Source organism: Nicotiana tabacum, chromosome 24 (genome assembly GCF_000715075.1).
Source record: "Nicotiana tabacum cultivar K326 chromosome 24, ASM71507v2, whole genome shotgun sequence".
Lineage (NCBI taxonomy): Eukaryota > Viridiplantae > Streptophyta > Magnoliopsida > Solanales > Solanaceae > Nicotiana > Nicotiana tabacum.
In genome coordinates this window covers 7,230,707-7,243,985 of record NC_134103.1, presented here as the reverse complement: position 1 = coordinate 7,243,985, position 13,279 = coordinate 7,230,707, and the positions used below count along the sequence as shown (strand labels likewise).

Sequence of the window (13,279 nt, the reverse complement as noted above, 5' to 3'; positions counted from 1 at the left end):
GTACACACATAATTATTCTCAAATATGCTATCGAGAAATTAATCGGTATTTATTTTGTCATAAAATTTTAAATTAAAAATTTAAATTTAAAGAGAATCTAAGTATTTTTTTATCCAAAACTAACACACCGACAAATCCTAAGTGTGTTCTTTTACGGAGTCCATTTTCATTTTTTTTCACGTTGACCAATCCTAATAGAGAAACATAGTACAATCAAAAGAAATATCTTAAACGAGCATATACTAAAAGAAAAGACCAGATAACGACAAAATGTCATAAAATTTTCCAATCTTTAAATAATTCTACAATTACTGGTTGGCACTTGGCTGCTCCCATTTTAGTGACCATTCTGCTCATCTTTGCTTTCTTAGGCAACGCAAAGGAATTTGTTGGTGCAGCCATGGCAGATGTAGCAGTGAAATTCCTAGTAGAAAACTTGATGCAATTATTAATCGACAACGCTGACTTAATTGTTGGAATAAAAGGTGAAGTTGAAAATTTACTACAAGATCTGAATGACTTCAATGCTTTCCTCAAACAAGCAGCTAAATCGAGGAGAGACAATGAAGTCTTGAAATCACTAGTAAAGAAGATAAGGAAAGTGGTAAATGATGCTGAAGATTCAATTGATAAGTTTGTGATTGAAGCTAAAAGACATGACGATAAGAACAAATTTGCTCAGTGGTTTCATCTTACTCATGTTGCTAGAGCTAAAGGGGTTGCTGATGAGATTAAAACTATTAGGGAAAGGGTGAAGGAAATTCGCCGAAATGATGCTTATGGACTTCAAGCTATTACTTTTGATGATAATTCAAACAAAAATGCTCAGGAAAGGAAGGTATGAGAGTGGATTTTGTGGTCTTTATTTCGAAATTATATCACAATTCATTTGATTTATTGGGTTCAAAATTAATTATTTGTACTTATTTAGAAGGGGAGCCTAGGTGTAACCGGTAAAGTTACTGCCAAGTGACAGGTCACAGATCGCAGATATGCAGAGTAAGGCTACCTACAATAGATATTTGTGGTTCGGTCCTACCCGGACCCCGCACATAGTGGGAACTTAGTGCACCGGGCTGTTATTTTATTTAGTAAACTTATTAAGACATACAGAGTCTGAGCCAAAGTTATTGGGCAGGGTGAACTTATAGGTTGATCTCTACATACGACCTTGCTAGTTGTTTTCGTACCTTTTTTATGCGGTAGAAAATATAAAGAACGTCTAGTCTAGTCTAGTGCTTTTCATTTTTATTTTATAATTATGTTGAGTGGATATGAGCTTGAATAGACCGACATAGATAGTGATGATTCGTATAGCGGTATGGAAATTGTATAATGATTCTTTAAATGTACCTTGGTTATGCATCAAATGGTATTTATGTATATTAAGCGCAATATATTAAGACTTAAGTTTTACCACAGGTTTGGTGTTCACAATATTTTTAATGTTACTTCATAGTTTAAACCAATTAGGATTGGACTAAGTAATTCGGAAAGGATAGAATTCGTGTTTTTGTATGCTCTGCACTTGAAATTAGAGAAATTAGATATATGAAAGAAAAGGTAACACTGTGAAAGCTAAAGTATTCCCAACTAAAAGGAAGATTTTGAAATGTGGTTGCCATCAAATTTGTTGCTTTTTAATATAAAGATGGCTGTTTACTACTAGAATCTACATGTAACCAAAATCGCGTTAAGAATTTTGTTGTATTGAGTGCCGACTTTCTACATAAACTGATGTGCTCTGTGTATTGTGTAAATGGAGTCACATTGATCTATCTGACAAAGAAAGTAGGGAAAAAAATATAACACTCCGAGGATGGCTATATACGTGTTAAATCGCCACATGCATAATGTCAGCATTTCGTAAAATCTACTTACATTAGCACGTTTGTTTCAATATCATGTTTTTTCATCTTTTATTAAAAGTCAATTCTAATATCATTTCTGTGACCTTTTTCCTTCTTTAAAAACAGGTCCCTGTAGTAGAGGAAGACGACGTGGTAGGTTTTGATGAGGAAGCGAAAACTGTAATTGATCGTCTCATTGGAGGATCGGATTATGTTGTGCCAGTCGTTGGTATGCCTGGTCTTGGAAAAACAACTTTGGCATATAAGATTTACAAGGATCCTAAGGTTGAGTATGAGTTTTTCAACCGCATATGGGTATGTCTCTCAATCGTTCAACAGAAGGGAAATATTTCTCAACATCATCAGCAAATTCACTCGAAACACCAAACAATACCATGATACACCAGAGGAGGAATTAGCAAATGAAATAAAGGAGCTTCTTGGGAAGGGTGGGAAATATCTTATTGTTTTAGATGATGTGTGGACAAGAGGGGCTTGGGATCGGATCAAAATTGCTTTCCCCAATAATGATAAACGGAATAGAGTCTTGATGACTACTAGACAAAGCAATGTGGCTAAGTGCTGCAATGATAAACCTCATGATTTGAAGTTTTTGACTGAAAATGAAGTTGGGAGCTACTTGAGAAGAGAGTTTTTCACAAGGAAAAATGTCCACCTGAGTTAGAATTACCTGGAAAAAGTATGGCCGAAAAATGTAGGGGCTTACCACTTGCAATAGTTGTTATTGCCGGAGCTTTGATAGGCAAAGGAAAGACGACAAGGGAGTGGAAGCTGGTGGCTGACAGTGTGGGTGAGCACCTCATAAATAGAGATCCAGAGAACTGCAAGAAATTGGTGCAGATGAGTTATGATCGTTTGCCTTATGATTTAAAGGCGTGCTTCTTATATTGTGGGGCTTTTCCTGGCGGTTCTGAAATTTCAGCTCGGAAGTTGATTTGTTTATGGATCGCGGAAGGATTCATACAATACCAAGGACCATTGACTCTAGAGGATATAGCAGAGGACCACTTGAATGATCTTGTCAATAGGAACTTAGTGATGGTAATGCAAAGGAGTTCTAGCGGTCAAATCAAAACATGTCGTGTTCATGACATGTTGCATGAGTTCTGCAGACATGAGGCTATGATGGAGGAAAATCTTTTCCAAGAAATCAAACGAGGGCAAGAACATTCTTTTCCAGAGAAACAAGAGTTAGCCACTTATCGTCGCTTGTGCATTCATTCGTCTGTTTCTGAATTCTTGTCAACAAAACCCTTTGGTGAGCATGTTAGGTCGTTCTTATGCTTTGCCTCGAAAAGATTTGAGATGCCTTTAGGTGAAATACCAGCCATCCCCAGAGCCTTTCCTTTGCTTAGGGTACTAGATGCTGAATCAATCAAGTTCAGTCGTTTTTCTAAAGAGTTCTTCAAATTATTCCATTTGAGGTACATTGCTTTCTCAACTGACACGATTATGACCATTCCTACAAACGTTGGGAATCTTTGGAATGTACAAACACTTATAATTGAGACACAACAGGGTACTCTTGACATTAAAGCAGACATTTGGAATATGACAAGATTAAGGCATGTGTGCACAAACGCCTCTGCTACATTGCCTTCCCCTAAGCGCCCCAAGAGCAGCAAGGACAACTTGGTGAATCGTTGCCTACAAACACTTTCTACTAAAGCACCTGAATGTTGCACGGCAGAAGTTTTTACTAGAACTCCTAATCTCAAGAAATTAGGTGTTCGTGGAAAACTAAATGCTCTTCTAGAGACCAGTAAGGACGGGTCCAGTTCTGGTTTGTTCAGCAACATAGGTAAGTTAGATTGCCTCGAAAAGCTGAAGTTGGTAAATGATACTCGTCAAAGTAGTAAACAGCTACACCTTCCACCAGCATATATTTTTCCTCAGAAGCTAAAAAAGCTCACTCTGATAGATACGTGGTTCGAATGGAAAGATATGTCTATATTAGGTCTATTAGATTACCTTGAAGTGCTGAAGTTGAAAGAAAATGCATTTACGGGACAGTCTTGGGAACCAGAGGAGGGCGGTTTTCCTCGTCTGCAGGTCCTATGGATTGAAAGGACAGATCTATCTTCTTGGAAGTCCTCATCCGGGAACTTTCCACGACTAAAACGCCTTGTTCTTATAGCATGTGATAATCTTAAGGAACTACCAGCTGAACTGGCAGATGTGGAAAACCTCCAGTTAATGGAACTCCAGAGTACCAGTGTGTCTGCTGCTAAATCTGCACGAGCAATACTAAAGAAGAAACAAGAAAAAGAAGGCAGCGGATTCAAGCTTTCTGTAATTCCTCCGGATCTTGGATTGTAACTTTAAAGACTGCTTCATTGACACTAGACAGGTTAGCTTCAAATCTGCCTTTGTCTTCAAATGATTTTATTCCACTGTTAAATTTCCTAAAATTACCAGTCCGATGAGTTGGCGTGGAATTAATGTGTTAGCTTGTCACGACCCAATTTAGGATCATGACCGACGCCTGGGAGCAAGTGCCCCCAAGTAAGCCTCATCGGTATTTTACAGAAAATCGGACAGAGTTTCCTCTGTTTTAGGACTATCCAAAAATAAACCTGTATTAGAAATCAACAACACAACCAAGGGAAAACCATAACTGTATGCTAGTTATACCTTCTCACTAGCGAGGGCTATAAATGTACTCGGTAATCGGTAAATACAAGGTGCACCAAGTCTAATGAACTCGCCACTAGCTACGGGATCTTTCAAAATCTCCTCCCATTAATACTCTTTCTTGTAAACAGTAAATACTCGTACAAAAGCATTTTCAAAATAATGAAGGGCATATCATTTCTTATCAAATCTTGTAATTTTATTTCGGTAACGGTAATCATGTCTCGAGTAACAGTAAAACATGTTCAGTAACAGTGAAAACATTTTAAATAACTGTTACATCTTAAGTAACGGTAAAACATATCTAGTAACGATGAAAATATTTTGGTTAACCGGTAAACATTTCAAGTAAACTGTTCGGTACCATATCAAGTAAAGGACTTGTCTCACATGCAAATTTCAAAGCATACGTAACACATTTATTTTCAAAATCATATATAAACCATGTAGGTTATGAAAATATAAATTATGGTAAGATTACTACTCACAGTACTCGTGTCGCAATACCAAACACCTCAAGCAATCTGTATGACTTCTAAGCGATCCAAGTGCTCAATTCGTGTGAAATCTATAAATCAATACAAGTTTATGTTACCATCTGCTAACCACGAAATTCAGTAAGTTTAAGTGATAGCGAGTCATAATTCCTATGACCCATGTCTCAATGTTACTCAAAATACCATCCGCCAGACTACCTATAATGCTATCAAAACTAACTCTTAATAGCTTTTTTTTTAATTCCAGGTTCATGGTTATTCGTGAACTAGTTTATTTCATCATGAAAATCCATGTTACTGTTACCCACCATAGTTAAATACCAAACTTAATTCTAGTATTCCAATTGAAGAGTTAAACAATATGAAACCAAAATTCTTCTAGAAGACTTACGTTGTTAGTTCTTGTAGTTTCTTGTTATAACTCTTTGATGCCAAACATAGTACTTTTACTCAAGAAAAAGAACTGATGCGTATTGCTCCTCCTCAAGCATCGTGTCCCAGCAGCAGTTTGGGTTTTTGACTCCAAGTTGCTGTTAAATTTCTCGTTCTCACTTTCCTTACGGATTAGAGTTGTAGATATTTCTCCAATTTTCCAAGTTGTACTCTATTTGTTGGCTGGCAAGTCTCCTCTCCAAACCCTTATCAAACCCACGCCACACCTCTGATGGGCTTTGGCCTTTTAAATTGCTTTATCCCCTTTTTTTATAGCTAAATGACCAATTTGTCCTTGGTTAAAATTATGGGTTATTACATTCTTCTCCTCTTATAAAATTCGGTCCCCGAATTTCAAATAAAGTGCATGCCTATAGACTGAAATAAGTAAGGATATCTGACTCACATAGTATCTTCCACTTCCTAAGTAGCTTCTTCAACGAAATAGGTTCCAGAAAGACCTTCGCAAACATAAATTCTTTGATCGTAACTTTCTTATTTATCTGTCAGCACTAGCGATCGACTCTTCTTTGCAAGTTAATTTCTCATCAAAGTTGGATAATCAGTGCTACAAGCATATAAGAGAAGTCCAATATATATTGTTTTAGAATAGAAACATTGAACACTAAATGAAAAAAAATAACTCAAGAAGAAGTGTCAAACGATAAGTATGACTTCCATCCCATCAAGTACCTCTTATAATCTTATAAACCTTAGATTCATTTTCACTCTTTTTTTTTTCAAATTGCATCACGCTTTTCATAGGGAGACTCGTAGGATCATTCGGTCTCTTGCTATATATTTTAAGTTTATTTTCATGTTATTTGCACAAGACTTTTGTCTGCTTTGTGATGTGAGCAATCCTATTTGAGTCAAATGAACTTATCAGTCACTTCTCATAACAAGTCTAGTCCTAATTATTTTTTTAATTTGTAAGTATAGTCTTAATACCTTAGTATCACCGACTTAAAACCAACTGACAAGGCTTTATATGGATCCATCTCGATGCTTAACTACAAGCTAGTGTTATAAACAAACTCAGGTAAAAAGGTCGATAAGCAATCAACTATCTCAAAAATAAAGAACATTTATTCTCCAAGATTTGTACATTATGTTCAGATTACCCATCTGACATCGGATGAGAGGCATTACAAAGATCTACTCGTGTACTCAATACTTGTTGGAAAGATATTTCAAAAGTATGCGGTAAATTGTGATTCTCTATAAAAAATATTGGACAATAAAATCCCATGGAGTCAGATAATTTTTTTTCCATTCATGCATATATGTGCATATTTCACCTCATTGCTAGAAGTTTTGACTAGCAAGGAATGTGCCTACTTTGAAACCAATTACAATTTTTCAAATATAATCATAACCTTTAATCGTTTGAGATAGTTCTATCATAAAATTAACTATAATTTTATTCCATTTTCACTTTAAAATCTCGAGTTGTTGTAGTAGTCCTGCAAATCGCAAATTCTAACCTTGACATGCTACAAGTCAAATAATCATAAACAAGTTAAAGAAATCTTTCTTCTTTATTTTCTCACAAATATAATTTTCTTCTAGTCATGGTACATTTTATGGACCTGAGATATACAGTGTATCTAGAGTTGTGAGCTGTATCACGAATAGCCTGTCTCAATCCATATATGTTTGCTACACCTAATAGATTACCTAGTCGGAGAATATTATTACTATTAATAGTCATATCCTTATTTGTTTTACCAGCTAGGATCTAATCTCGGTACTTGGACAATCGCTCATCCTCCTATTGACTAACCTTTATGCACTCTACATCAGGCTTGACCAATAGCCAATAATATCTTTGATTTTTTTTCTTTTCACATTGAATCTAATACGTGTACCCTCCGGTCTATGCATATTTTTGTCTTATCTTTACAGGAGCTATATGCGCCAAATTATCCATGTTTTCTTTTTTGCATAAGTTATAATATTTATCTTTCCCGAATAGTACAAAATAGTACAGTTATATCTTCAGTAGTTCCCTCCATTAGCATTGCTACATATTTATATCTTTGTTGGTTTTAAATGTACTCCAGGCTTTTGTGCTAGGTATAAATCTCATAGTTTTCTTCGTATAAATAGTGTCTCTAAATCTTAAAAAAAATACAACTATGATCATCTCCAAATCATGAGTGGCATAATACGACTTGAGCTTCTTCAATTTCCTTGAAGCATAGGCTATCACGCGGCCATTTTGCATGAAAATATATCATAATCCTACTCTCGAAGTATTATATAACATCGTGAATTCTTTATAGCCTATTGGAATAAGGCTAACATTTGTGTGATTGTCAAACACGCTTTGGGCTTCTAGAATCTCGTTGTACATTTCTCTATCCACTGAATTTTAGCGATTTTCTATTTTAACTTGGTGAATGGTGGTGCTATTCTAGAGAAATCCTACACAAATGCCAATAGTAGCATGTCAAGCCAAAAGAAATCTCTGTAGGAAAAATGGGTCTCGGCCATTTATGAACTAATTCTATCCTCTTAGAATCTACCATCTTTTCATTCTTAGATACCATGTGTCATATGAATACCATTGAGTCTAGCTAATTGAAGAACTTGGTAAAAAGCTAATTTTCCTGCAACGTCTTTAACATATTTTTCAAGTAATTCTCGTGCTCTTCCTGGGACCAAAATATTGTAAGTAAAAACTATGAATTTTGTTTCAAAAATAACTTTGAACACCATATTCATTATATACATCTATAAAGTTGGAGCATTGGCCAACCTAAAGGACATCACAAGTAACTCATAATGTTTGTATTGAGTACTAGAGGCAAACATCGAAATATCTTCCTTTCTTATTCTAAGCTGATGATAACAGGCCAAAGATCAATGACTCCTTGTAACTGATCAAACAAGTTATCTATACAAGACAAGGGATATTTGTTGTGTATTGTTATCTTATTTAATTATATGTAGTTGGCGCACATACTTAAAGACTTATCCCTTTTTTTCCAAATAATATTGGCGTACCCCATGATGCAACATTCGGTATGATATAACTTGTATCCAGTAAGTCTCTCAATTATTCAATTAGCTCTCTCAACTCTGTTGGTGCCATATGATATAGTTTGTGTATTAGGTGTCAGCTCAATACCAAAGTTAATTTTTCATATTGGAGGTAGTCCTAGTAAATCCTAAGGAATAAATTAGAAAATCTCTAGATGCTTCTTTTTTTCTCAAACTAAGTGTTTCTTCTCTTGTGCCCCTTACCGTAGCTATGAGACCCAAACAACCTTTCTTTTATAACCTATAATCCGCTTTTTGGACAAAAGCTAGCTTCTAAAGTCCACCAAACCTAATAGTATTTCCATAATAATCGAGGGTAGCGTGGTAAGAAGATAATTAATCCATATCCATCTGTACGTTAAAGTCAACCATATTAAGTACAACTTGGTTAGTTAGGGTTTCCTTCTCTTAACTTGAATCTTAAAAATTTTAAACACATGTCTAACTACTATAGTTTTTTCACAGAAGTGGCAACCCGAAAAGGATCGCTTAATATTTCAAAACGTTCTTGATTTTTAAATCTTTGACTCATATTAAAATCCATACTAAAAGATATTCTAATCTCGAGATCTTCTTATGTGAGTTCTTGCACGCCTATCATGTCCATATTTTCAATCTTTCTGGTAAGTACAACTGCTAAAAAGTAGGTTTAAGTCTTCAATCTTCATATATACAGTTACTACCTTATTTAAACAACTAACCAACCTTTCAACAAGCCTCTAAACTTAAGATGTTGCTTGCGCATGCAGATAAGAAATTTTAGTGTTATATGTAAGTATACTCATCGTCTAAATCAATTTCTTAAATGATCTAGCAGGCAAGTTCACGTTACAAACTGTCAAGAAGGAAGTGATTCATAAACACTTTAGTAAAATTATTCCAAAATTAGCTGTGTTGCTCTTGTTGGCATCGCTAAGAGTACAATAGCATTTCATGTATTCGCCATGTTCTCTAGTCTAAAAGTTGCCTGTTCCATAGACCTCTTCATGAAATATCCTATAGCTCATAACGTGGTAAGTATTTTACTACAACATTTAAGGATCCTTTGAATTATCAAAAATAATAAACTTAGTAGTTTCAACTTTAGGAACTTTATTAAGAATATTGTGTTGTTCCCTATAATCTTCTAGGTACATGAGGACTTTAGAGCCCCTGTTCTGTTGCTCATTCTTCTTATGTTTATCCATTATACCCATAAAGATCTCAATTTTTTTTCTTTTTCTTTCGTGGAGGTAAGTACCTTTTTGTGATAGCACTCCTCTATCGGTATAGTGGTAGACTAGTATAAATTTTCAAAATAGACTCTATTACGCATCTTATTAGGAAGCACCTCATATGGCACAATAAACCTTTCACTGGTTTTGTATACTACTTTTGTAGCATTTCTTTGCTTGGAGATGGTTGCATGTCCATTGGCGAAATTTGACGTCTTTGAAGTTTGAACCTCTAGCCAAATTCTATTATAGGGTAATTGGTCTGAGCCATACACGAATAGAAAAAGTAATGACAGATTCAGTTATTTGACTCTAATCGCCACACACGTAGGGGGAATAAGAAAGAAAGAAAGACAAGACACATCCTATCACACCTTCGTAAAATCACGATTATGGGAATGGCCGGCTACATAACCATAATTGAAATTCTATTATCGACGTGTGCTCCATTAGTCACAAGAATAACCTAGGCTCCGATATCAACTTTGTCACGACCCAATTTAGGATCATGACCGGCGCCTGGGAGCAAGTGCCCCCAAGTAAGCCTCATCGGTATTTTACAGAAAATCGGACAGAGTTTTCCCTATTTTAGGACTATCCAAAAATAAACCCGTCTTAGAAATCAACAACACAACCAACCTATATCGACCAAACAAGTTATAATCCTCATTCACGAAATATTTCCAACACAATAATACTAACTTCATCTCCAATTATAAGATAGAAAAGTCTAATACGAGCCACCAATTCTATATCAATAAAAGAATACTTATGACACTCGTAAAAATGACTATGGAGCGAATCTAAGGGTTTCAAGAAAGAGACTATAATAAATAAATAACAATCTTTGCGGGCGAATAAATGCGGGGCTCACCAGGAACTGTCAAATCGTGTACTCTAATTAACAGAATCATCGCCTGCGTCTACTGCTGTCTCTGTAAAAATAATAGCGGGGAGTGAGTCGCTAGCTCAATGAGTAATAATACTTAACCATAACCGTTTTAATAGGGGACAAGTATGCTTGTATAATAATCACAAAATAATATGCTTTTTGTTTTAAAAAAAACGGTAATAATAATCAATCTCATCATGTGTTTTCCGTAATAAAATCAATTTAACAATTCAGTAATAAACTCGGTAAATACTGTATCATAGCAAATCTTTATATTTGGGAGATTTCTAGAAAAGGATCATGTATAGAGTATCATGTGCTGCCTAAAGCCGAATGTTAACCATCTTTATCAAGACAAACATTATAGAGTATTATTTCGGTTTCTTTAATATCTTCCATAGGTTCCATTGTCCTGGTAATATGTGGCCGATGTTCACTTAAGCTCATCATGCATTGATTTGCACAGATTTGCTGAATTCTGATACTGGAGGGACTCAGCGATGTATCAACCTTTCTGCTTGCTACTATACTTCATTTACCTCGCTGGTTTTAACAGAGAAGTCTCCTGCATTTTGTTTCAAGTTGGATGAACCTTAAAATAAAAGCTGCATTTGGCTTCAAAGAGAGTTCAACTGCACTATGTCAAAATGCAGATCAGCTTGGAAGATTCTTATCTATTATTGTGTCCGGATATCTTCACATTAAAGCAGAGCCTGAAGAATGACATTAGCGATTGTTTACACTTTTTTCTATGTGTACTGTTGCCATGTTGATTGTGACTCCATTCTTGAAACTTGTTTTTGTGCTCTTTTTAATCGTTGGTCTATCGAAAACAGTCAGACTCTCTACCTTCACAAAGGTAGGGTTAAGGTTGCACATACACTACTCTCTTCGTTGGGTATGTTGTTGTTATTGTTTTTGTGCTCTTTCTTTGTATTTCTTTAAATCGTCTTGTTTTTTCCCTCTCTGGAGTGAGTTTTTGATGTACATGAATGAATTGTTGCATAACAGTAGAAGGTTATCGTTATTGTTGTTATTTATATATCTGGGTGAAAATAAAAGGAGAAGAACCTATAAGGTACTAAACGAACAAGAAAATATTCTATTGTGATGTTAATTATGTTGGGATATACTATTAACTATGCGGTTTAGACATAGTATTGTGTTTTATGATTTATGAAACAATTATTTATTTAAATAATTCAATTCAATAAAATACTATTTTATATAGATCATTTGTTATATGTGTGTCCTTTAGTTATGTAGTAGACAATTTAGTGTATGGAGTCTTAACTCATGTACAGAAGATTAAATTGTCGGTTCTCATAATTAATAAACTATGTTCACAATCGAAGATATTATTGGGCAAAATATCTTGATGATTGTAGCACAAGATTATAGTATAATTTGTCTTGAGTATGATAGTGATTTTACTCTGATTTCTTGTGCTAGTATACTTAGTGTATATTGAACGGACCAAGTAGAGAAAAAATATTTTTGTACTGAATATATATAAAATAATTTCTCTAATTCATTGAATGAGCTTATACTCCTAATCTTGATATAGTTATTATGATCAATGTGATTTGTTTATTGGTTTGTTTTATAAAAAATATACAATTCTATTTAGAGTTAGTGTATGCCTGATAGATTGGACAATAGCGAATAACATTTGTGAAATAATAATTAGTTGATAAAATCCATGATTCGTTTTTGAGTTTGATGATACCCCTTTATGTAAGCTTATAAGTTTTCATGTAAAAATCCGGCCGGTGGATTTTGTATCCGTCACATGAAATAGTTTAAGCGGAATTATAAAGAATTTAATTAGTTGATTGAATTAAATTATCAGTGATTAAATTTAATTGACTGGTATTTGGGATCTTAACATGGGGAGTTAAAATAAGTGTTGGTAAATTTTTGAAATTCATATTGAAGAGTTCAATTGCACTTTTTAGTGGAATAAACTGCAATTAATTATAGTAGGGATTAATTCATGCAAAAATTCGAATTAATACTATAATTAGTAGCCTCTTATTATTTTTGTGGTTCCTATTATACCTAGTAAAAATCTGGACTGACTTAGATAAAAAGTGACTTGGGAGAAAAGTCATCCGGTAGAGTTAGAGTAGGATTCTACTTGCACAAGCAGAATCCTACACGTTTTTGGAGCCTTTTTTGGCTGAAAAACGAGTCTACATAAGGAAGATTTTTATTTTCACCTAATAACTTTTTAGAATTGCATTGTTCTTTCCCACTCAAAGAAATTTCGTCCAAGGTTTTACTAGGATCATAGCAGAAGACTGCAGCCCTGGATTCTTGCTCTGTGGATGACCTGTGCAACGATTTCAAGAGGTTAGTGCTTCTAATCTCGTAATAATATCATTATCTAGTTTACATGTATGTGATGCCTATATTGTATGCTTGCTTCCACTGCGCATGTTCTAACAATTGGTATCAGAGTGCCGTCTTACATCTAATTAGATAATGTAATACAACATGGATAAAGTAATATTAAAACGTGTTGTTTAATGATACATGTTTGGTGTGATTATTCTATGTCAAAAACGTGACTGTTTTTATTAGTATTTTAATTATGAAATTATGAATTGATATACATATGCATAAACAGTGGTGTTACATTTAATGACAATCTGTTTAGTTGCGTTTTTGTCCATAATCACAGTATTA

General features: G+C 34.6%; 1 pseudogene; it reads left to right on the top strand.

Moving 5' to 3' along the window:
* Positions 1 to 334: 334 nt before the first annotated feature.
* On the top strand, positions 335 to 11,455 carry LOC107792613 (putative late blight resistance protein homolog R1A-3; annotated as a pseudogene).
* The last annotated feature ends 1,824 nt before the right edge of the window (positions 11,456 to 13,279 follow it).